Source organism: Stegostoma tigrinum, chromosome 29, assembly GCF_030684315.1.
Source record: "Stegostoma tigrinum isolate sSteTig4 chromosome 29, sSteTig4.hap1, whole genome shotgun sequence".
NCBI classification, from domain to species: domain Eukaryota; kingdom Metazoa; phylum Chordata; class Chondrichthyes; order Orectolobiformes; family Stegostomatidae; genus Stegostoma; species Stegostoma tigrinum.
This window is the reverse complement of record NC_081382.1, coordinates 17,520,215-17,544,390: the sequence shown is the minus strand read 5'-3', so window position 1 is coordinate 17,544,390 and position 24,176 is coordinate 17,520,215. Positions and strand designations below refer to the sequence as shown.

General features: G+C 40.0%; 1 protein-coding gene across 4 annotated transcripts in view; it reads left to right on the top strand.

Moving 5' to 3' along the window:
- LOC125465535 (collagen alpha-1(I) chain-like) overlaps positions 1 to 24,176 on the top strand; it is a 335,639-nt gene that overhangs the window by 28,756 nt on the left and 282,707 nt on the right. Inside the window, exon 2 of one of the 4 annotated variants that reach the window (XM_048559170.2) lies at positions 13,929 to 14,075. The exons of the other annotated variants lie outside the window; for them this stretch is intronic. The gene's annotated coding sequence lies outside the window, so the exon portion shown is untranslated. The remainder of the gene's footprint in view (positions 1 to 13,928; positions 14,076 to 24,176) is intronic. 4 annotated transcript variants of the gene reach the window in all.

The window sequence follows — 24,176 nt, the reverse complement described above, 5'->3', positions numbered from 1 at the left end:
TCAGTTTGCCATTCAACTCCATTTAATGAACAAGATATTTCTGATTTAAAAAGAGCATGTGAGCACTTCCCAAATTCCCACAATGTTTACTCTAGCTCTATTTATCAGAGAATGTGCAACAATCAGCATATTTAAGCTGGTCCAGTGGAATCTCTTTCTTCTGTCTTCCATGAAGATCAGCTTTGCAGTCCAGGGCAGATCTTCTGCTGGGTCTTCTTGGGTCGTCATGTGGTCTCTTGCCCTGAATCTTGCTGTGAGATCTTCAATGAGGGAATGGTTTTTATCCTCTCTCGCACCAGATCTTCCAGAATGTTCTGTGGCTTTGACCAATGGAGCCATGAACAGGATTCAAAGCATCCAATAGGTTTACACCCTTCACTATTGCACGGGGAGAATGCTCAAACTCCTATGTTTGGATATATATACATAAACAAGTGAGTCTCACACTGCCTTCTATCCATGAGAGACTTTGGCAATAGTAACACCCGGAGCTCTATCTCTGATTACACGACGCCGGTCCCTCAAACTCCAGCCCAATGGTGAAAATTTGGATGCGTGGAGCAAAGTCCCATATACTAATACCATTCTGAAACTAAGGTCGTGTGCTGAATCCCCAATTTGTAACAACGTTAGTGCTTTTCTGACTTTCATAACAGGCTGAGAAACAAATCCGGATGGTCTCACGTGACAGCACAACAGGACAGTTCTCACAACCAATTCAATGTCATATGGTTACCTCCCAGTCAAAACAGGCTGTTTTTGTATTAGGTCTGTTTTTTTTATTGCACTTTTCTGCTTTAATTCAATAACTCGTTTACATGTCAACTCTGCTGCAGTGAAAATTTATCCTCGGGCGACAAAAAAGGCAATATGAATCAAAAAATTGACTTTTATTTTTCACCTATCACTGGTAAAGACATTCAGTTGGACTGTAATCTTATGAACATATTGCCGGAGGTTTAATCAGGTGACCTGCTCCCCTCAAACACCAACCTAGTCAATTTTCTTATCAGCTCTGGAGTGTGTCCCTTTAAGAACTTAACATGCAGATGAACGAAGTACCCAGATGCTGTCACTTGATAACAGGTTGTCTACACTATATATCTCAAGGTAGAGAGTCTGGAGATTACTGTACTGCAAATATTAGTTTAGCTGCAGCATCCTCAAGTGGACAGTGTCTCTGTCCCATATTTGTGGTCCATTTAGATAGCAAGAATATTGTTATATGGTGCACAGCTGGAATTTTTATTTTAGAAATAAAAGAAGCCAGTTTATATTTCTTGGCACCAAACAAAGACAACAACAATGCAGAATAACCACAGCAAAGAGAACAGAAGGGAAAAAGCTTACTTTGAAAACTGTCAGTAGTTTCAAGTTGGCCAAGTTCATGCAGGTAGCAAGCACATTCAAAGCTATAATGTCTAAAGGCTTTTTCAAATTGGAGCAGCCAGCCGAAGTCAGTCCCCTGCTAAATTAAGAGAAAACATATATAAATGTAATCACTGCAAGAATGGCTGCCCCAGGTACAGTGCAGAGCCAAAAGAGCAATCCCTAGAATAAGTTACAAGCTGATAAATAGAAAAGTGATAATCATACAGCAAAGTGCGAGAAGATACACAAATTGTAATAGAAAGTGAGAAAGCAGCAGAAAGCAAAACCAGCAAAAGGATGGATACCAAATCACTCACCGTGAGCTGGGAAGTCACAACTCTGCTGTCCAAATTTCAATCTTTTAAACAAAGGATGAAGTTCTGCTTCATAGACCAAGTAGGTACAAAACTGGTTAGACAAGCTCTGAAGATTCTCACAGCAGTTGGCAATGAAGGATTGTATAAAATCATCACCTTGGGCATATTTGAAGAAAACCAGAAATCTCCAGTAATATGGAAAGTCCTAGAAGGGCTGGTGCTTGTAAGAATTATCTTCAGAATTAATTGTTTAGAATTGATGGCCCACAGGCAGAGCCTCAGGAATCAGTAAATTACTTTGTCAGTAGATAAAAGGATAATAAGACTGCATCAGCAATGTAAAGAACATCTACACCCACACAAGATTCTAGCAGTCCCTTAGTGCAAAACTGCCACTGTATTTCTGTCAAGAGACGGCTTATCTTAATCACTGATTTTTTTACCCCAATTTCCAATTGCCAGAAGAAAGGTAAAGAATGATTTAAGTGTGCCTGTGGCAAACACATTGATTGCTGTGTTTAGAGATAATGGGAACTGCAGATGCTGGAGAATCCGAGATAACAAAGTGTGGAGCTGGATGAACACAGAAGGCCTAAGATGCTGCTTGGCCTGCTGTGTTCATCCAGCTGCGCACTTTGATTGCTGTATTTAATCTGTTCACTGTACCTGAAGAAATCATTTCAGACAATGGCTACAGTATACAGAATTTCTGTGCCAAATGAGGCACAAGCCATATAGTGTGCTAATCATATTACCCAGATCAAAGAGACAGTACTTCATGCTGCTAAAACACACATCTTGAATTGTAGGACAACCAAACAAGATTTTTGTCTTGCCGTCTTACACCTAACAGATGCACCTTTGAACATAGAACTACCATTGCCAGCAGACAGCCTGGTCAGAAGGCAAGTGAAAATGATCCTGCTAAGCCACCCACTTAGCTGAATTCTCCAAGATGCAGAATACATATCTTGATAAATACAGAAGGATGAAGATGGTGCATGACCAGTATGAAAGTGCATAACGAACTCATACTAAAAGTAGGAGCCAAGTTAAGGGCCATACACTCCACACTGGGTACATAGGTACCTGCAGAGATTTCCAAAGTGTACAGTGAGCCTAGATATTATGACGTCATGAACACCTGTCAGAGCAATGCTAGGGAGGAACAGAATCTGGTGAAGGGAGGCTGACAGCACATCAACTGTGTGTAGTGAACATGGAAGAACACAACAAAATGGCAATAGTGTGATTTAGTACCAGGGCAAGAATTAACTCACTGATTAGGCATTTATAGACTAAGAACAAAACCCACACTTCAAGAAAATTATACCGATACAAAACCAGGAGGAGCTGCCAAACCACTGAAATGATATACGGACTCTTAGACTCCTGTACTTAAATTTTAGAATCCCTCGCTTTATGTATTTTCCTTGTGCATTTTCATGTGTAGCATACATGAGTTACCTTTGGAAAGAAAATGAAATGTGTTATCAGCTTTGGACTGCTGTCCCTTTAAGAATGCAACAAATAAATGAGCTAATTGCTAATATGTTATTAGATGATCACAGGCCGCAGACACTCTGCCTGTAGCATTTGAGATAATGTTTATTTTGTCGGGTGTATCTTCACTTAGTGTAAATAAACCCATTAGAAATCTTCAAGTAAACGGAATCCACTTACCTCATTTGTGTGGTATTTTGATAACACAACATTTCTATTACAGTCAGTTTTCTTCTCTCATTTAATAAGGAAAGTGAGAGTATTAAAATACACTTTTGATATCCTCTGATTTCTTTTCAAAGTTGCTCACATCAGGGTCAAAGTGCTTCCTCTTTTGTCTTTGAATCTCCAGAAATTATCATAGAAACAAAATTTTGTCTCTTAACACATGGTTCAAAGGGTAAGCAGACTTGCTTTCTTTCTATGCTGGAATGCCCTAGTTTTATTAATTCAGAATGTTTCTTCCTTAACTGGATTGCAGCTGTTCCTTGATCTGGGTAGGAATTTCCAAGTTTCACTTCAATAAGCAAATAAAACAAATTTAGACTTTACAGGCATGGACTTTGAGAATTTTACTTTGACCACAAGTGAAATACACTGAAAGGAGACATTTTCAAGACTATGGGGACAATGTTGGGGCAGTCACGTTAATTGGATAGTCTTTTAAAGCTTCAGCATTTGTAAATGGGCTGAATGACTTTGATGCTGTTTGATTGTTTACGGTAATATAGCCATCAGACTCCAAAGCAGAAAATACACAATACAACGAGTGTCAGGTGACTACAGTCTTTTAAAATGGATTATTTTTAGGAGAACCTCACCATTCTTCTCCTTCATGGAACCGGGGAATCATTGGCATGGCTATCATTTATTGCCCTTAAAAAAATGGTAGTGAGTTGCCTTGAACCACTGCAGACTTTTATTCATTTAGGGGATGTGCACATCATTAGCTAGACCCTCAATTATTGTCTATTCTTAATTGCTCTTAAGAAAATGGTTGTGAACTGCCTTCTTGAACTGTCATCAGTCCTCTTGCTGATTGGGGGAGGTGACAGTCTAATGGTATTATTGCTGGTCGTGGAAGTGTTCGGAGGACCGGGGTTCAAATCCTGATACAGCAGATGGTGGGATTTGAATTCAATAACAATCTGGAAATAAGAGGTTAATGATGACCATGAATCTGCTGTTGATTGTTAGGGAGAAAAAAACCCATCTGGGTCACTGATGTCCTGGCCATCCTTACCTGACCTTGCCTACACATGACTCTAGATCCACAGCAACGTGGTTGGTTCTTAACTGCCCTCTAGCCAATTACTGCCGGCCTAGCTAGAAGCCATCATCTTATGACTGAATGTTTTTAAGAAAATGTAGGCCTACAATAAGAGGGAATTCCAGAATTATGGCCCAGTGACAGGACAGAATCAGTGATACATTTCCAAGTGTGGTTTGGAGGGCAACTTACTAGGACGGTGGTGTTTCTCCTGTATCTGCTGCCCTTGTCCTTTGAGATGGAATGGTTATGGGTAGAAAGGTGCTATTTAAGGATCTTTGAATTTCTCCAGAGCATCTGCAGAATGGAATAGATTAGAATAGGCATTTATTGTGACTTGTACATTTTACAAAAAAAATACAGACACAGCTGTTAACATGGATTGGTGGTGGAAGGAGTGAATGTTTGTGGAAACGGCACTCATTAAGTGGGCTGCTTTGTCCTGAATAGTGTCACGCTTCTTGATTGTGTTAGAGCTGCTGTACTCATCCAAGCAATTGAAGAATATTCCATTGCATTCCTGACTTTTAGATGGTGGTCACATGTATTTGAGAGCCTAGTGGTGAGTGAATCGCTACAGTATTCCTAGTCTATAACCTGCTGTTGTAGCCACTGTATTTATGTGGCTGGTTCAGTTCAGTTTCTTGTCAATAGTAACCCCCAGGATGTTAATAGTGGGGTTTCGGTGATAAATGTCAAAGGGCAATGGTTAAAATTTATCTTATTGGAGATGCAGATAGAGTTCAATTTGGATAAACGTGAGGTATTGCATTTTGGTAAAATGAACAAGCACAGGACTTATGCAGTTAACAGTAGGGCCCTGGTAGTGTTGTCAAACAGAGACGCCAAGGGGTTCAGGTACATAATTCTTTGAAAGTTGTATCACAGGTAGACAGTTTGGTCTGTATGCGGCGTTTAGTACTCTTGCCTTAAATGCTCTGTCCGTTGTGTACAGGAGTTGCTGCGCTGTTATGTTGAGATCGTACAGGACGTTGGTGAGGCCACTTTTGGAGTACAGTTCTGGTCACCCTTCTAGGGGAAGGATATTATTAAACTGGAAAGGGTGCAGAATAGGTTTACAAGGAGGTTACTGGGACTTGAGGGTTTGAGTTAAACATAGGCTGGAACCTTTTTCACTGGAGCATAGGAACTGTATGGGTGAGGTATTTAAAATCATGAGGGGCACAGATAAGGTGAATAGTTAATATATTTTTCCTAGGGTTGAGGAGTTCCAAACTACGGGGCATATTTTTAACATAAGAGAGAAAGATTTAAATAGGACCTGTGGAGCACCATTTTTCACACAGAGAGTGGTTCATATGTGGAATGAACTGCCAAAGGAGATGCAGGTAGATGCAGGTACAGTTATAACATTTAAATGACATTTGGACAGGTACACAAATAGGAAAATTTTAGAAGGATATGGACTAAATGCAGGCAAGTGGGTCTAATTTATTATGGGAAATTTCGTCGGCACAACCAAGAGTTTGTTTCTGTGTTGTATGGCTCTTTGAGTCGACATTGCTTATCACTTGTCAGCACAAGCCTGGATATTGTCCAAATCTACTCCATTTGGAGATGGACTGCTTCAGTCTCTGAGGGATCGTGAGTTGTTCTGAACATGGTACAATCATCAGTGGGGGACATGCCCATTTCTGATGTTATGATAGAGGGAAGGTTATTGAAGCAGTTGAAGATGGTTGAGTCTAACACCCTACTCTCAGGAAGTCCCACTGACATGCCCTGGAGCTGATAAATGAACTCCAACAATCACAAATATCTTCCTTCGTGCCAAGTGTGACTCCAACCAGCAGAGAGATTCTCCCCCACCACAGCCATTAAATCTAGTTTTATGAGAGCTCCTTGATGCCATATTTGATCAAATGCAGCTCTGATGACAAAGGCAGCCATTCTAACCTCCCCTCTAAAGTTCAGCTCTGTTTCCCTGTTTGAATAAAGATCATAATGAGGCCAGCTGCTGCATGGCCCTGATTAACCCACGCTGAACAGGTTATTGATGGGCAATACCTCCTCAATAGCACTTATGATGACACCTTCTAATCTAAAAACAACTTTACCTATTTTTCTAATCGACCTGTGCAGAGATGTTAGTACACACCCCTGAAGCAGATGGACTTGAACCCAGGTCTCTTGGTCCAGGATGATACCTTCTATCATATTGCTAATGATTTAGAGCAGCCCAATGAGGCAGTAATTGTTTGGGTTGGATTTATCATGCATTGTCTGTACAGGACATACCTGGTCAATATTCCACATTGCCTGGTAAATGCTAGAATTGTATCTGTACTCTAATAGCTTAGCTAAAGGTGCAAACACTTCTGGAGCACGTGTCTATAGTACTATAGCCAGGATGTTGCCAGGCACATAGACACGTTGATTGGGGAGGATGAGGTTTTTTATTTGGTCTCCTGTTGACTTTTTCGCCACCTATTGCAGGTCCAATCTGTCAGCAATCTCTTTCAGGACTCTGCCAACTCAGCCTGTAACATTACTAATACACCAGTCCTGCTAGTGGATATACATGTTCTCTGTAGGTTCTGTCACTGTATCTCTGTATGTCGATCTGTCGCTTTTTATCTGTTTGTTACTCTGTAACTGTGTGTGTGTCTCTATCTGTTCTCTCCTCCTCTCCAGTATCAACTCCTTCCAAGCACCTGAAAATCCAACCAAGTCAGCATTTAACCTTGTATATTCTATGAATTTCCAACCTAGTTAGTGTAATGTGGTTATTGACAGGGAAATATATATACCTTGTGTAGGTAGTCACATTAGCTAATTGATAAATGTGCATTGGGTGCTCCTTGCTAATGATTGGTTGATTTTACCAGCATGATTCTTTGCTAACAGCTGCTTAAAATATACAATGGGAACAGAAAATAAAAATGGCTTCACGGACATGCATAGTCTTTCTTTTGGGACACATAATTATATGTGAACTTTTCTAGGCAATGTTCACTAAAGTTGATTTGGATTCAAAATCTGTACTAAGCAGGAAAACCTCTTCTGAGATATCAAACCTTTTCCATGTGTCATACAATTTAAGAAGCTTCATATGATAATTTTACACCTTATGAATGTGATTTTTCATTTTGAGGCTAAGTATGAGAATGGGCGTGCTAGTTATCCACTTACTCACTGCCTCAATGCTGAGAAAATATTACTAATCAGCTTTGTATGAGCTGACTAGCAACCTTCAGCAAGTAACCCATCCTGTCGCAGTCCTCAATTCAGAAGGCAGCTACGTGTTGGTCCCAAAGACCATCACTCGAGGCTTATTTCTCAAGGAGAAGCTAAATCTTTTTCTTTTGCTCTTTGTGGTATGGGGGTCATGCACAGAAAGGAAGCAAAGAGATTGGCGGCAGGGACAGGAGGTTGACTTTCAGAGGGCAGCCTGTTGTTCCTCACCTGTGCTTCTGCACAAGTATCTCTCCAGGATCAACTCTCCCAATCATTTCCACATCTTGCCACCTTCAGGAAGGGGAAAGTTTCACCATATTTCTTTCATTAGGGCAACAGAGACACTTTCAGTTATGGACACTGTCTCTGATCTGTGTGTCATTAACACTGTGTTTATTTGATGTGTGTACTGTCACATTTGTAGATTTTATTCCAGGTATTTCATAACATCAGACACCATTTCTGCAAACAAGCCCTTGTTCCTTACATAGTGCAGTATGACTTTTTCATGCACAACAGCTGCTAATGTAGCACTACAGAGGGGTAGGCCAGGATGGTCTGTCATGTCATAGTTGTCATTTTAGACCCAACATGAGCACATCTCTGCAGACATTCACAACTATAAAAACAACAAGAAATCGCTGTCTCTCCCTATACTTCATAGAATCCCTACAGTGTGGAAGCAGGCCGTTTGAGTCCACGCTCACCCTCAAAAGAGCATCCCACCCAGACCAGCCCCCTACCCTAGACATTATGAATAATTTAGCATGGCCAATCTACCTAACCTGCTCATCTTTGGACTGTGGGAGGAAACCAGAGCACCTGGGGGAAATCCATGCAAACACAATGAGAACGTGCAAACACCACACATACAGCCACTCAAGGCTGGAATCAAACTCAGGTCCCTGGCAATATGAGGCAGCAGTGATAACCACTGAGCCACTGTGCTGCCCAGTAATTCAGCATTCATGCAGCAAGCCTGTGAGTTATCTAACCACATTGAATTCATTAGACATTCATTTTTATCTGAGTGATCCAAGAAAGAGCCAAAAGTGTCTCGGTCAACCTGTGCAGGAGGCAATATCTGTTTTCCCCCTTCCCAACCTCAAATAATCTCCAGGGGAGGCTCTGTCTTTCTCCACACACCCCACAGAAACAAGTTACTACAGATCAAAGCTGACCATTAGGACTGGGCGCTATCAATCAATATGCTGTAGCAACTGATTTAGCATTAGTGTGGAACAAAGCCAGTTTTGAAAATCTGGTGATTTGTTGAAATTATATTTGCCTGTCATGTTCAGATCTGGATTGTTGTGTGCAAAAATGATCTGAACAGTCTTTCCTCATAAGAATGCAGACAAAGCTTCTGTTCCATTCTCAGGCAATCCATGAGGAATGTGAATTCACTCCAAAATAATCGAAGTCTATGGTAAGCAAAATGAAAGTGACTGAGCATATCGAGTAAAAATAGATGTTGTGCATTAAAATGACAGGATCCCTATCCATCGTGCGTTGCTTTTGTAATGATTCATTCTGCAACACCATGAGAGAGGATGTAGACTGAGACCACATATGTTTCCTCTCTAAGAATATTTGCCACTATCCAATGTGAATAAATTTGAGAGGGACTTTCTGTCCTTAATTCCATGCATCTTGATTTCAATACTCTATATCACTCCACAAAACACACCATTCACTAATTTTTCTTGTGGTCTTATTTTACAAGTTGCTGTTTTCAAAACCTCATGAAATTAACATCTGAATTCAACTCCATGTCATTTGCACCAATGTATATAACTTCACATTTAATGATTAGGAATTAAGTTTAGCGATATTTTTGACCATTGCCATTTCATCCTCGTAACTTCTTATGGACCACGTTTATTTATTATTCTTCCTATTTTGTTAACATCTCTAAATGTGGCCCCATGAGAATTCCTAGCAGTCTTGCTGACTCTTCGATGCAGACAGGGCACAACAGGAGCTCCTAACCAGAATCCTGCAACACTTTGCAACATTTTGCAACACACCTTTTAATAGCTCTGAAAAATTACCCTTAACTTCTAATCTTTGTAATCCCATGCTTTTAATCAAATTTAGCACCCTTTCCCTAATTTCTTGCTCTTTAATTTTCTCATTTGGTCTGTAGTGTGTTAGCGGATAAAAGAAATTCTGAAAATCCATCATCACATCTGTCATATCTTCAAAATGTTTTTTTTCAGTTGTTGAGTACAATCATCCTTTCTAGAATCTGCAAATGTTTCTAATTTCATGTAAATTAATTCTTTTCATGGTAATTTTAATCTAACCAGGTTATAAGCAAAGCAATTGAATCAACAATCCATTTTCTGCTGTCGCTCAGTTTATTTTCCATTGGCATTTTTGGAAGTAAAATCAGTTGAAGTGAAAAGCAGTAGGCTAACATTACCAACTACATCTTGCAGAAATGCCAGCTTTTCTACACCAAATTAACTGGAAACTTTTAGAATCTGTCCATGTGGGCAACAAATGTTTCTATTTCTTTTGAACAAAAGTGCAGCCTAATTCACTAATAATATGCAAACAGTGCAAGAATATTGTTGGAAAATCCAACTGGCAATCTTTCCAACGACTGCAGTCTGCAGTTTACAGATATGACACCTAGAATGGTTAACTACAGTACAGGCGCTTATGCTTTTCATTAGTTGAATATAAAAGTTTTGTTCCAATTTGAAGTTGAATTGAAGGTTCAAATTACATGTACGCCTTTCAGTGGTGCAAATTTTACCTCAGCCATAACTTACATACAGTGTTAAAATTATTATTTTTATTGCAACTAATCATTGTGGTTATAATTATTGTATTTATTCTTAATTATCCATATTTATTTGTGACTTACTGTACCAGCTTTTATCTAGATATTGGCACTAGTTGTATACGGCAGAGCTTTTTAAAAAAACTTCATGGCTGGCAGGTCTTTTGATCGTCTAAATTGCTTTTAAATTTGCGATGGCTGCAAACATCAAAAATGTTTGACATGCAATGCCAACGTTGTTAATTGGGCCAGTTAGAAATACGAAAGATGATACGTTGTCATTCCACTTTTACCAGATTGAATAACTGATGGTGTTTATAAAGAACCCTTATGAAAGCAAAATTTTCTAAGGCAATTAAAAAATGTTACCACACAAAATATAACAGTAAACCTCGTAAGTGGCGTTACGTTGAGGAGGTTTGTCTTCACTTACAAGGATGTCAATCTGTGGGATTCCCCGCCCAGTGAAGCACTTGAGGCTATCTCATTGAATGTTTTTAAGGCAAAAATAGATTTTTGAACAGTGAGGAAATTAAGGTGAGTGGATGGGTAAGCAAAGTTTTAATGTATGGCAAAGCAGGCTGTACAAGGCCAGATGGCCTACTCCTGCTCCTATTTCTTATGTTCTTACTTCTCATGTCAGAACCTATTAGGGTGGGTCATCAAAAACATCGATGCTCTTAAGAATTGTCCGAAAGAGCCGAAGGGAGAGATCTGAGAAGAAGTTGGATATCCTAGACTTGAGTTAATTGAAAGCCTGGCAGCACTCTTATCCCCAAATAAGAAGGTTGAGGGTTTGAGACGAGAGATTTAAACAGAAAATCATGGCTCAAATTCAATAAAATACTGAGGAAATACTGTGCCGGGAGGAGATGACCTTGTGGTCTTATTGCTGGACTGTTAATGCAGATTCCTGTGTATTGTTCCAGGGACCTGGGTTTGAATCCTGCCATTGTGGATGGTGGAATTTGAATTCAATAAAAAATGTTGAATTAACAGTCTAACAATGACCATGAATCCAATACTGATCGTTAAAAAAGGCCCATCTAATTCACTAGTGTCCTATAGCCATCCTTACCTGGTCTGGACTACATGAACCACTGCAATACAGTTGACTCTTAACTGCCCTCTGGGCAATTAGGGATGAGCAATAAATACTGGCGTAGCGAGTGACACCCTCACCTAATGAATGAATCAAAAAAAATGTGCTGTGCTATTCAAGGTGCTGCCTTTTGTCTGGTAAGTTAAACTGTAAAACTGCTGTTTTTAAACATAAGCAGAGGAGTTATTCCCAGTGTCCTCACAAATACTCACTACTTGATCACTGACTGAAATAGATAATCTGGTCCATTGGTGCCTATAGGAACTTTTTATACACAAACTGACAGCTGTGTTTCCTACATTATAACAATGAATACATTTCACGTGGTATTAAAGCACTCTGAGACACCTGAGGTTGCAAAAGGTGCTATATAAATGAAAGCCTTTATTCTAATATTTGTTGCCTTGATGCTTTGCTAAATGCATCATCTTTTATAGGTATAATGGGACTCTAGCAAAAAGGTAGAAGAAACATTCCCAGAGGGGGAAAGTAATTAAAGACCACTTAATTGTAAAATTTTACAGTCTCTGTTGTGTGTCTGTGTTGTATAGTTTTCTCCACCTGTCAAGGTTAAACATTTCCCTAGACAGATATCCATATGTTGGATGAAGTCATATGTTGGCCAAGGCTGACAGACATACTTGGCTCATGCTGTGAAAAATGAGACTACTTTTTTTAACTTCATTCATTGTAGATGTTGTATTGCCAAAAATAACACTTGGTTTGTCCTGGAATAACATGTAGGTCAGTTCAAATCTGTAGTTTAGCAAGATGAAGGGGCTCTAGTAAAAATGGATAGTGAATTCTATTGGCCCAATATCCCTGGGAAACATTAAGCTTATCACGTTACACAATTTATCATTGCAGAGCCAGCAACACACCCTGGATATTTAACAGATTCTGTAAAAAATGGCACTGGGGTTACCTTTGTTTCCAGTTACAAGTCAATTAATATCAACTACTTAGCAGTTTGAATGTTCTTATTTTGATAGTAATCTGCCACATATTAGTGGCCTGATGACTGAGATTTTGCTAATGTGATCTTTTATTTCATATTTCTAATTAATGTAGAGTTCACATATAAAATGCAGCCATCCTGTAAAGTAACCAAGAACTTAAGTTTAAAAGACTAAACTTCACCTTTTGTTTTCTTACTAAAAATATGCATTAATATAGTTTAGAAATGAACTATTGTAAGACAATAATCATCATGAGGTGGTGGCATAATATTGAGGGGGTCATGTTTCAGTTGTACAGGATATTGGTTAGGTCAGTTTTGAAATACTATGTTCAATTCCCACTATAGGAAAGATGTTGTGAAACCTGACTGTCTTCAGAAAAGATTTATGAGGACGTTTCCAGGGTTGGATGATTTAAGTAATAGGGAGAAGCTAAATAGGAGAGGTTATTTCTCCTGGTGCAGCAGAGGCTGGTGGGGGTTGGCGGGGGAGCGGCATGAGCTTTTAGAAGTTTATGAACTCCTGAGAGGCATGGATACGGTGAATATACAAGGTCTTTTCCCCAGGGCAGGGGAGCCCAAAACTAGATGGCATAGGTTTAAGATCAGAGGGGAAAGATTTAAAAGGGACTTAAGGGGCAACTTTCTCATGCCGAGGATGGTGCATATATGGAATGTGTTGCTGGAGGAAGTGGTGGAGACTGGTACAATTACAACATTTAAAAGGCATCTGAATGGGAATACAAGATAACAAAGTGTGGAGCTGGATGAACAAAGCAGGCCAAGCAGCATCTCAGGAGCACAAAAGCTGATGTTTCAGCCCAGACCCTTCATCAGAAAAGGGGACATGGGGAGAAGGTTCTGATATAAATAGGGAGAGAGGGGAAGGCGGATCAGAGATGGATAGAGGAGAAAACAGGTGGAGAGGAGACAGACAAGTTAAAGAGGTGGGATGGAGCCAGTAGAGGTGAGTGTAGGTGGGGAGGTAGGGAGGGGATAGGTCACTCTGGGGAGGACGGACAGGTCAAGGGGGCAGGATGAGCTTAGTAGGAAGGAAATGGGGGTGCAGCTTGAGGTGGGAGGAGGGGCTAGGCGAGAGGAAGAACAGGTTAGGGCGGCAGGCATGAGTTGAGCTGGTTTTGGGATGCGGTGGAGGGAGGGGAGATTTTGAAGCTTGTGAAATCCACATTGATCCCAAGCAGAATATGAGTTGCTGTTCCTGCGACCTTTGGGTGGCATCGTTGTGGCACTGATGGGTATATGAATAGCAAGGGTTTAGAGGGATATGCGCCAAATCCTGGCAAATAGGACTGGATTAATTTCGGGTTTCTGGTCAGCATGAACGAGTTGTACTGAAAGGTCTGTTTCCATGCTGAACATCTCTATGACTGTGTGATTCTGTGTCACCTGCTCAGAATAGTGATGTGTCCAGACCCACCGTGATGTGATTGACCCTTAACTGCCTTCTGAGTATTTGAGGATCGTCAGTAAATACTGGCCTATTGTGACATCCATATCCTACAAGCAAATTAAACAACAATTCAACAGGACTGGAAAAACTGGTAAGCGAGTAAAGCCTGAGCAAACTTTTGGTACATTCGGAAATGTTGCAGCAAAATAATAGATATCACTAGCTAATTGTCTAAGTTAACAGTTATCTAATTGGGGAACATCTGATGATGTTCACCAAAAAATTTACGAAAATTTACAAAATTTGTTATGTTACGTACTTATACGTAAGCTTGAATGTGCCACAAGTATATGTTAAAATAAAGAATGGGCATTTATATCACAATTATCATGTAATTATAAATTTACCTCATTTGTCTAATGCTGATCTTTGAGGTAGATTTGAACTTGCTGTGGATCCTCAGAGGAAACTGCAGCAGAGTTAATTTCTCTCCCTGCATCAACCACAGTGGATTTAAGTGCGTAGCCTTTGTAATATGTTCGATGACAACTTGGTTCCCGGAACAAAGAGGCTGCCACTCTGCTGCAAATCCTTTGGTCTATCACTGGAACTTGAGTAAGAGTGTCAGTGGTGCTCTGCGCATTTGCAAAGGGTGACAGTTGACAGTCTACAGCAGGAAAGGCCTCAACATTTCCTGTTGGGCTTGGGAGCATTGGCAATTTTCTTTCAAATTTCCTTGGATTCAAAGAATATGCTGCAAGATTGAAAAATTGCTAATATTGAGTGTTGTTCAAAAGAGATTATAAATTCTAGCCCAGCGATTACAGATCAGTAAGCTTAACTTCAGGGCTGGGTAATCTTTTCAAAATGATTATTCAGGCTAACGTTAATAGTCACATGGAAAAATCAGGATTGATTCAGAAGGATCAGCATGGATTTGTTCAGGAAAATAAAGTCTCATTAACTTGCTTGAGCTTTTTGAAGAGGCAACAGAGAAGTTTGATATGGGTAGTGCTGTTGACATGATACATGTGGACTTCAAAAAGATGCCTGATGTTGTGCCACACAACAGACTTGTGAAGATAGTTACAGGTCATGGAATAAAAAAGGACAATAGCAACATGGATACAAGATTTGCTGAGGGATAGGAAACAGAAAGAAATAGCGATTTTTTTTTGGATGGAGGAAGGTTTGTTGTGGAGTTCTGCAGGGTTCAGTGTTAAGACCCTTACTTTGCCTGAAATTTACACATATAATTGAGACACCTTTCCACCTGCACCAAAGATAATAGCTGTGCTACCCATTTCCATCTCTCACAATGCCCGCTTGTCTCATTCCAGGAGGAAAACAGCCCCATTTAGGGCAGAAAGAGTCAATATACCTGTCATTCAGCTCCTCACCCCTCATATGGAGAAGGTCCTGACTCTGACCAGCCTGAGCAGGGCCTGGGCTGGTACTGGAGTCTACCCTTAACTTACTGTGCCAGGGCAGCCTGAGCAAAGTCTGTTCTCTTGACTTGAATGAGGACTGATGACAACTACAACAAGCATCTTGGCTTTGTGTCTGCATGAAATGGCAAGGCAAAGCAAGGCAGTGGTAATATGAGCCTGCTATCTTAAGTTGAGGGGAGAAAGGGTAAAAAGACAAGGTAAGGATGTTCGAATACCTCCGTAGGGTCAGAGTAAATTGGCACAGTGACAGAGAGTGAACAGCCCAGAGATTATGCCTGATCCAGCCTATGTGCTGGGGATGTGTTGTCGAATGTACAGTGTCCTCACTGCCGTGTTACAATGATAGTTGCCGGTGCAGCCCATGATATAGCATTGAAGTACAGAAGCAGCCTGTAAATGAATTGGGGATACACCATGAGGGTTCTTCGAAGCTGACACATTGGAATTCCAATGCCAGTGCACATGGGGCCATGTGGCCAAATGCTCTTGGAGCTCACCCTGGGATAATAGATGACTGATTTCTAACATGAGGATTGTTTGGGGCAAGCAGCAAGTTGAACTCCCCAGGTACTTGCTCTGGTTTCCTTGTTGAATTTTCCCAACTTCACGTTTGTTTGGTGAAGTTGGTAGGATGGGAGGCTGAATGTTAATGAGGCAAGTTGTGGGATTAACAAGGGGTTTATAAATCACTAATCATTGTCAATTGGCATCTCATTGCTGCCTAGCGAGAATCTCGCCCACGGTGCTAATGAAAAGCATAAGACATGGAATGAGATGGTTTCAGGCATTCGAGATGGGCCTTGTCACCCAATTTTGCTGCATGTATCACAAAAGGCTGCATTGTTCAGACCCAAAAAATCCCGACAGTGTGGAAACAGGCCATTTGGCCCAACAAGCCCACACCACCCCTTCTGAATAACATCCCACCCAGACTCATCTCCATACCTTTTCCCTGTAACCCTGCATTTCCCATGGTTAACCAATCTATCTTACAAATCCCTGGACACTATGGGCAATTTAGCATGGCCATTCTACCTAACCTGCACATCTTTAGACTGTGGGAGGAAACTGGAGCACTGAGCAGAAACCACACAGACATGGGGAGAATGTGCAAACTCCATACAGTCACTTGAAGGTAGAATTGAACCTGGGTCCTTGGTGTCATGAGGCACCATTGAGTCACCATGCCACCCTGTTAGATTCGGCCCAGTATCTTTCTGCATGATCCCCATGCTCCTTCATTCCTTTAGTTTGTAATATTCATCCCTGCTTCTTGGGTATATTCAATGACTGGGTTATCAATATCACTCTGTAGTAGTGAATTTCAAAGATTGTGATTGAAAAACTTTCTGTTCATTCAATCCTAAATGCTCAAGACTCCCGACCAGCAGAATCTTCCTTCCCAGATTAAGCCCATCAAACCCATCACAGATTTACAGCTACACTATAATTTATAGGCTAACTCAAAAACGAGCCAGAAAGCTTTGCATAATATTGTTATCCACTGCCAACATTTCAACTCTCGTTCATCTTTTCTCCTGAAATGAAAGCCAGCCTCGTTTATACGTTGTTAACTTTTCATTTTGAAACAATTCAAAGGTAACAGAATCCTCTTGTTCAATTCTTTTACACTGCAAGAGTGAATTTGTTCTTTTGACTTGGGTTATAAATGAGCAGTAGAGAAAATCTCCCATAATGAGATGTCTGACTTAAATGGCACAAAGTATGCCTGTGATCTAGCTGATAGCTTGAAAAGCATAACAGGAAATGCTTTGTGTGACCAAAGAAGTTGGATAATTGTATTCCTGGAGATTTCAATCTTCACTATGCTGACACCATATTTTTCTAAACTATTTTGCTTTGACATATTTTTAATTCCTAAATTATTAACTAAAACAAGTCTGAAACTGTCGGATTCGAAGTAACTTGGACACACCTTTAAAGGAGCCTTCAAATTAAATAGTTCCAAGTTGTGTTAAACTCTGTTATGAGAGGCTATGGACTTTTGTAATGCACGTTGCATAGAATCTTACAGTGTGGATACAGACCATTTGGCCCATCAAATTCACCCCCCTACCCTATTCCTGTAACCTTGCATTTCTCATGGCCAATCCACCTAACCTGTACATACCTGGACAGTATCGATAATTTAGCATGGTCAGTCCACCCAACCTGCATATCTTTGGACCATGGGAGGAAACCGGAGCACCCGGATGAAACCCATGCAACACGGGAAGAATGCGCAAACTTCACACAGACAGCCACCAGAGGGTGGAATAAAACCTAGGTTCCTGGCACTGTGAGGCAGCAATGCTAACTACTGTGCCACCCCAAACAGCCACTCACTCGGCTGAGCTAACTAATCCTAATTTGTTACACTTTTCTGAATTGCTCGTCAAGTTTTATTTACAATTACCCTGAAGTGTCTTTTCTAAAGCTTGTCCTATAGGCAATGCAACTGTGAATTGACGGTCAGAGATCTGAGTTTTTTTTAAAAATGGCATAATGTTCTGGCCCACCTGAAATTTTCAGAAGGGTGAATGGGAGGAAATTAATTGGGCAGGAGGCTGGAACTTAGTTTCCTGACAGTAGGTTAAAGTTAAATTCTTAAGTACTCTGAACCTTGTATATGGCCTGGTGTTTCGAACCTTTAAGTCATTCTGCTGGGGGTGTCCTATCCAGGTGCTATTGCAGCCTCCTTGATCTGACTTGTTGGAGGCGTTAGAGTTTCAGTAAGACCCACTGTGGTCCAGACCTCTTGCCTTTCTGCCCGTAGCATTTGGCTTATGTCCAGCGAGCTTGGAAGAATGTCAATGCGTGAGAAAGCTGCCTCCACACTTAATCTAAAAATAAGGCTTTCTATCTATTGATGATGTCAGTAGCTTAAGGGAAAATAGTGATCCAGGTAGCAGGAGAACACTTCCCATCTTCAAATAGTGCCTCCGTTGAAGGGACATATGTGACTTATATTTAACATCTTTCACAAAGGCCTGACCCTCTCGAAAAACAGCGGTGCCTTAACAGGGTGCTGAGGTATCAACTGACATCATAGTGTCCAATTTTCACAACCCAGGCAGATAGCTTGAGTTGGGAGATTTCTCTACTTGACAATCTTGCCTATGTTTAAAGAACTCCTCACACAGTTTTCATTCAGTGGAGGTTTGGGGGCTGGAGAGTGGCTGAAGTTGGGTTTGCTGATCCTGGAAGCAGAATGAAGGTAATCATGGGGCTGGGGAAAGTGCCAGATCTGGCTTGTTAGAAGGCCTTTCTCATTTTTTGTTAGACTCTTGTTTTAAAGTGTTATGACAAATAGCCCTTACCCTGCACGCCAACCTACACCTCATCCAGCCTCATGGCCTCTCTGTGCCAACTCACGTCTCCCATCCAAAGTCTTTCCAATAGTTCCTCATTCCTCCATGCTACCTGTATAGTCACCTCATCATCTCCATGTGAGCTCCATAGTCATTCACACTGTATCCACTATGAGCAGATCTTAGGAGCTATGTAAGATGAAAAAAGAAGGCTGAAAACAATATAATACCTTTTTCACTCATACATCCTTCATAGTGGTCACTGTCACTCTTGAAGCCCATTCAAAAAAGTTTTATTGCTCTTAAATATTCAATCCCTATTAAAAGTAACCTACCCAATACTTACATAAAAGTGATGAATTCTTTAATAGTGTCTTCAAACTGTCATATCAGACTTTGGTCTTAGAACCCTAAGTTTATTAACAACAGATTTTGAAACTCGTGCATTCACAACGATTAAGAACAGTCCTAGGCAAATGAAAATAACAATTATAGTGAAACTATGGAATAACTGGTCGTGTTTTTAGCTTACAGCACATAGCACATAAATCTAGGTAAAATGAAAACTGTGAATGCTGGAAATTAGGATCCAAAAAAGAAATTGCTGGAAAACCTCAGCAGATCTGGCAACATCTGTGCAGAGAAAACATATTTAACATTTCAGGCCCACTGACCCTTCTTCCTGGTTTTGAAAGACTATAGCTGAGCAAGAAGCTTTGCGTGAGTGAGAACTAAGGAATGTATCCTGTACTGAGTGGTCTTTCTGATGGTTTCACAATCGACCAAGACTATAATCATGATGAAGACTGGCTCCTCCAGAAACAAGAGTGAGAACAAAATTTGGTATATGTGAGTCTAAGGAAGGACCAGAGTCAGAGTGATGTCTGAGTCTGGGGCTGAATGGAGCAGGAAAAGGAAAGGGCTTCTTATGTTTTGAAGAAGCAGGAGACCACAAGTTCAATGTAATGCGAAATATGATGTTGTAATTCACAATCCACAGTTCTTGTTTATCGCTACAATTTATTTTTATAGAAAGATATGCAAAATACTATCCTGGTTTGTAGCAGTATTCCATGGCATTCCTGTATTTCTCATTGCTTGGACTAGAGATTTGGAGTATGCTATTGGCCCAGTTCTTTTGGAATCTTTAAGTGCTCATTTAGTGACACCAATAATAGGAGACCTAACCTGAGAGCAGAAGACAATCATTTCAAAGTTAGAGGTGAAGAGAGAATGTTGAAACATGAGAACCAGATAGATGTAGGATGTGCTTATGGAAGTCTGGAATTTTTCAAACTTAATACTCAGCAGGTAACCTTTCATCTCCAATATGTGAAATGATCACGTGGGTGTGATTGAAGCAAGAGATGCAAATTTCTTGACGCCTCGCTGAGCTTCAGGGCCTCCTAATTAAACATCATGATTCTGGGGCAGCTGGTTCGGTATATTTCATGTGGTTTGCCTGTGCTTGTCAAGTGTTCACATCAGCAATTTTAAGTCAGCAGTACCATTTTTGCAATAATGTTAATCCATAAATGTTTCGGTTATTTAAGTCAAATGATGGAACTTGATTATTTGATAACCTCTCATCCATTTGCTGTTCATTCTAAAATATGTGCAAGCTTTTTACATCTAGCTGCTGAAAATTATACAACTTGAATGCATTTTGACATATTGTTTTAAAGAATCTGGATTTGAGTCTTTGGACAGCAGATGAATTAAGAACTCATTGTATTGGTATTTGGAAATATTTTATAGTGCTGCTTTGAAGTTCGCAACAATCTGTAACAGCAAGTTTGGCAGATAATCACTTGTGACATATTTCATATGCATACCTCCTCTGTCTAAACGTTTGTCATTGACACTTCTGGCATGCTCTAATGAAGCCAGATGGACACGCTTGAGGTTTGGAGAGAAGACTGCACTGAGTATCTGCTGCTCTGAGCAGGTTGAAGTCATGATACATGTGCAAGGAGATTGGATGGAGCAGTTCTATGCACTGTAGAACAAAGGATCTATTCAACTATTTTGATGGCGGGAAAGTAAATTTTCATGTTAAGCCACCTAGCTAGTTGCAGAATAATAACTGCAGTTAGTTTAATTGTTTCTCTCAAAGGGCTGATGTAGGCGCAGAGGGTCTAATAGCCTTATGTTTGGTGCTGCAAAAGGTTCCATTGTGCTATTATATTTAAACTGACTTCTGAACAGTTGCTCCAGGATAATATATGCGGTAATCAATGATATTGGAGACCAGTGTAAGGGTCTGCAATTCACTTCTAGCTACCTCTGCAACATGCAATATACATTCTATGTTTTGTGGATTAAATGCTTGTCACCCAGTGATTATAATGTTGGATCTAGTGAAAGGGGTCAGGGCACACTGTAGGAATCATTCAATAGTGACAAAGATGAGTTGAGGATGAGTTTTTTTTAAAAAATTGTTGAATTTTTTGAAAATAGTTTATAAATAGTGGTGTAACTGGGAATTGATATGGTGATTTTATGTTTGAAGATTATTTTTACCAGGATGATTTTGGGTATATTAATGTAACAGAGAAAAATGTGGCATGAGGAAAATGTGAACACATTGGGAGTGATGAAAAGATTGGTTAAAACTAGGTTTTAAGGAGAGGTTTGCTGGAGCCCAGTGAGATGGAGAGAAATGTGCATTTAAGGAACAAAAGCAAGAATGTAGGCACTTGGTTAATTAATGCAAAGTGACTGAGAATGGGATCAAGGACTGGGACTGTATATGAAGTCAGTATAAATAGAATTAAGACTTTGGAATGGGAAATATTGTTGAATTAGAGACGTGGAAGGGAGGGTTTTGGCATGATTTGATTATAATGACTATTTTAAATTAGAGGTTGAGAAACTGCGATCCATTAAAAGTCGGGTAAACAGGAGCAATTGTGAGGATTAGTTACAGACAACAGAGTTTGAATAAGATAACAAAGTGTGGAGCTGGATGAACACAGCAGGCCAAGCAGCATCTCAGGAGCACAAAAGCTGACGTTTCGGGCCTAGACCCTTCATTTGAATAAGCTGCAGTTTATATGGGTGAAGGATGCAAAGTCAGTCAGAAGGATATAGGTGTCTACTCTGGAGATGACAGAGCATGATTGAGGCTTCCATCGGCATTTGAATTTGAATGGTGGGGTGGGGTAAGCAATGAGAAAGCTGGGACTGTTTGTGATGAGGGCGATAATGGGTCAGAAAGGTGGAGTTGAACACTATGTCATGATTGCAAACAGTCTAGATCAGACAGAGAAGCTGACCAAGGAGAGGAATAGTGTAATTAAGAGGCTTTGTTCAAAAGAAAGAAATATTGCTTTACATTATGGATTATAATTAGGGTGAAGGATCTAACATTTTTGATTGGTTATTTTACCAGTCAGAAACAGACAAAAATAATACAAGTACTTTACCATGAAGAAAGAGGATAGCTGATTAATGTAAATGATAGGCTTGATGGTCATGCCACAGTAATTGGTTGATTTTGGAGTAGTGCAGCACATGGTGTAGGGTTGCACCAACACACAGTGGCATGAAAGGTTCAGAGGCCTGTTAATAGCATTAATATTCACGTAATGATTTTTGGTGTCCGTTGCATCGATTAAACATTAGAACGTCCAGAAACATTAATAACACAATGTAATCTATTGATTGAAGCTTTCCTTTTAATTTTGTAGGTTGAATGAGTAAACCAGCAAGTTAAGATCAAAAGATACACCCAGAGTATATTCAAGATGTGTTTCCTGTAATGAGAGTTTGTGTGGACTTCCTGTTAACTTGCTGTGGATGCTTGACTCGTCTTTGTTAATAGGCCTGTGTCATCATAAAGAATACTTTCAACGTGATTATTCCAATATTAAGGGATTAAATTCATAGCTTTAGGCTGAATGCAGTTTCGGAGTTAAGAATGGCCATCTACTATTTTTTGGGCCCATGGTTCTGTTGTTTTCTCAGTTGTATTGCAGCACTCAATATTAAGCAACTATCAGCAAAGCACAGTTTCATTCATTTAAATGTGGACTTTAGAAAAGCTTGTTGGACATCTGCTAAATGGTTTCTGTCCTTAGATCTCATTAAAATTGATCTTGATGTCAAAATGGCACTCCCCCTCTGCTTCTATAACCAGGACAGAGTGATAGAAAACAGCTAAGCCAGCTCTTTTGCAATCATCAATCTTTCAGATTCTGTGACTAGTGTGCATTTTCGTTATTACAGCTGGGTTTTGAATCCCTGACTTAATAAATTGTGGCTATTGAAATGAATGTTTCATTTTACAAGTATCTTCTATGTCTAGCCATTTAATTCCTGTTTCCACACTTATAATGTTCCAATTTTGTTATTATTACATCTTTACAAACTCAAGCTAAAAAAGTGGTTTCATTGAATCCCCATGACAGGTGAAGAGAAATGTTGAATTTGGGAGAACTGATATGATGTGAGGAGGGGGAGTGTGAGCAATTGGTCTCAGTCTTAAACTTGAGCTGCACCTGCTTGGTGGGTGGGAAGCTTTCTAAGAAACGTCTGTGCTCACCTTTCCCTACCCTCAAATCCCCAGTGCCTCCCCAATCAGGGATTCTCCATTAGAAATCACTGAGCATTTAAATACATTTATTACATGGGCTGGTATGGACCGGATCATATTTCAACTAAATATTATATCTTCTCAGGTGATTTTTGGACATTGATATCAATGCAACTCCGGTCTGAGATGCTCAATAGTCTCAGCCTGTGATGTTTGACATTGTAATATACAGCAGGGAAGGATTTTAAAAACTAAGCATCCATATTACAGACCGCAGGCTCCACGCGTTCAGGCACTGCAGACTTTCCATGGCTATTCTCACTCCGAACCAATACCCTAACGCTATGAAAATCACATTTTCAATTAATTTTGAGAAAATCATGTGTCAATTAATTGACGCTGGATTCTATTTGTCCCTGCAATACCTGCAAAAAATATTCATTTAATAGTGAGGAGTTAAAAATGATACAACATCTATTTCTACTTCTACCATTCTGGCTGAACGACACAACAACAATTCGCCAATTGACTAGTCACAGCAATCGATCTCTGTCAAATGATCCATAACAGATGTAGAAATGACACAAGTAAAATGAGACAACTTGCAAAATTTCGCACACTACATGGACATTTTTACTCAAATGTTTATTCAAATTCTTATCTGTGATTCATATCAGAAATTCCCCGTATCACTGCATGCCTGAACGTCTGAACGAGAACAAGCCAGCTCGGCAGCAAGTCAAGAAATTCATCCGCAACCTGAGCTACAGATCTTTGCCAAAACTTTAAACTGCATGCCTCCCAAAGATCAAACTTATCAAGTGGGTTTATTCCAATTGCAGAATTGTTGACTTTAATTTGTGCACACTGTATGTAGAGGCTGAATGAAATTACAAGTAACAACAAGCTGCTAATTTTATGTGAGAAATTAAATGTCGGAAAAATTTGTCTCA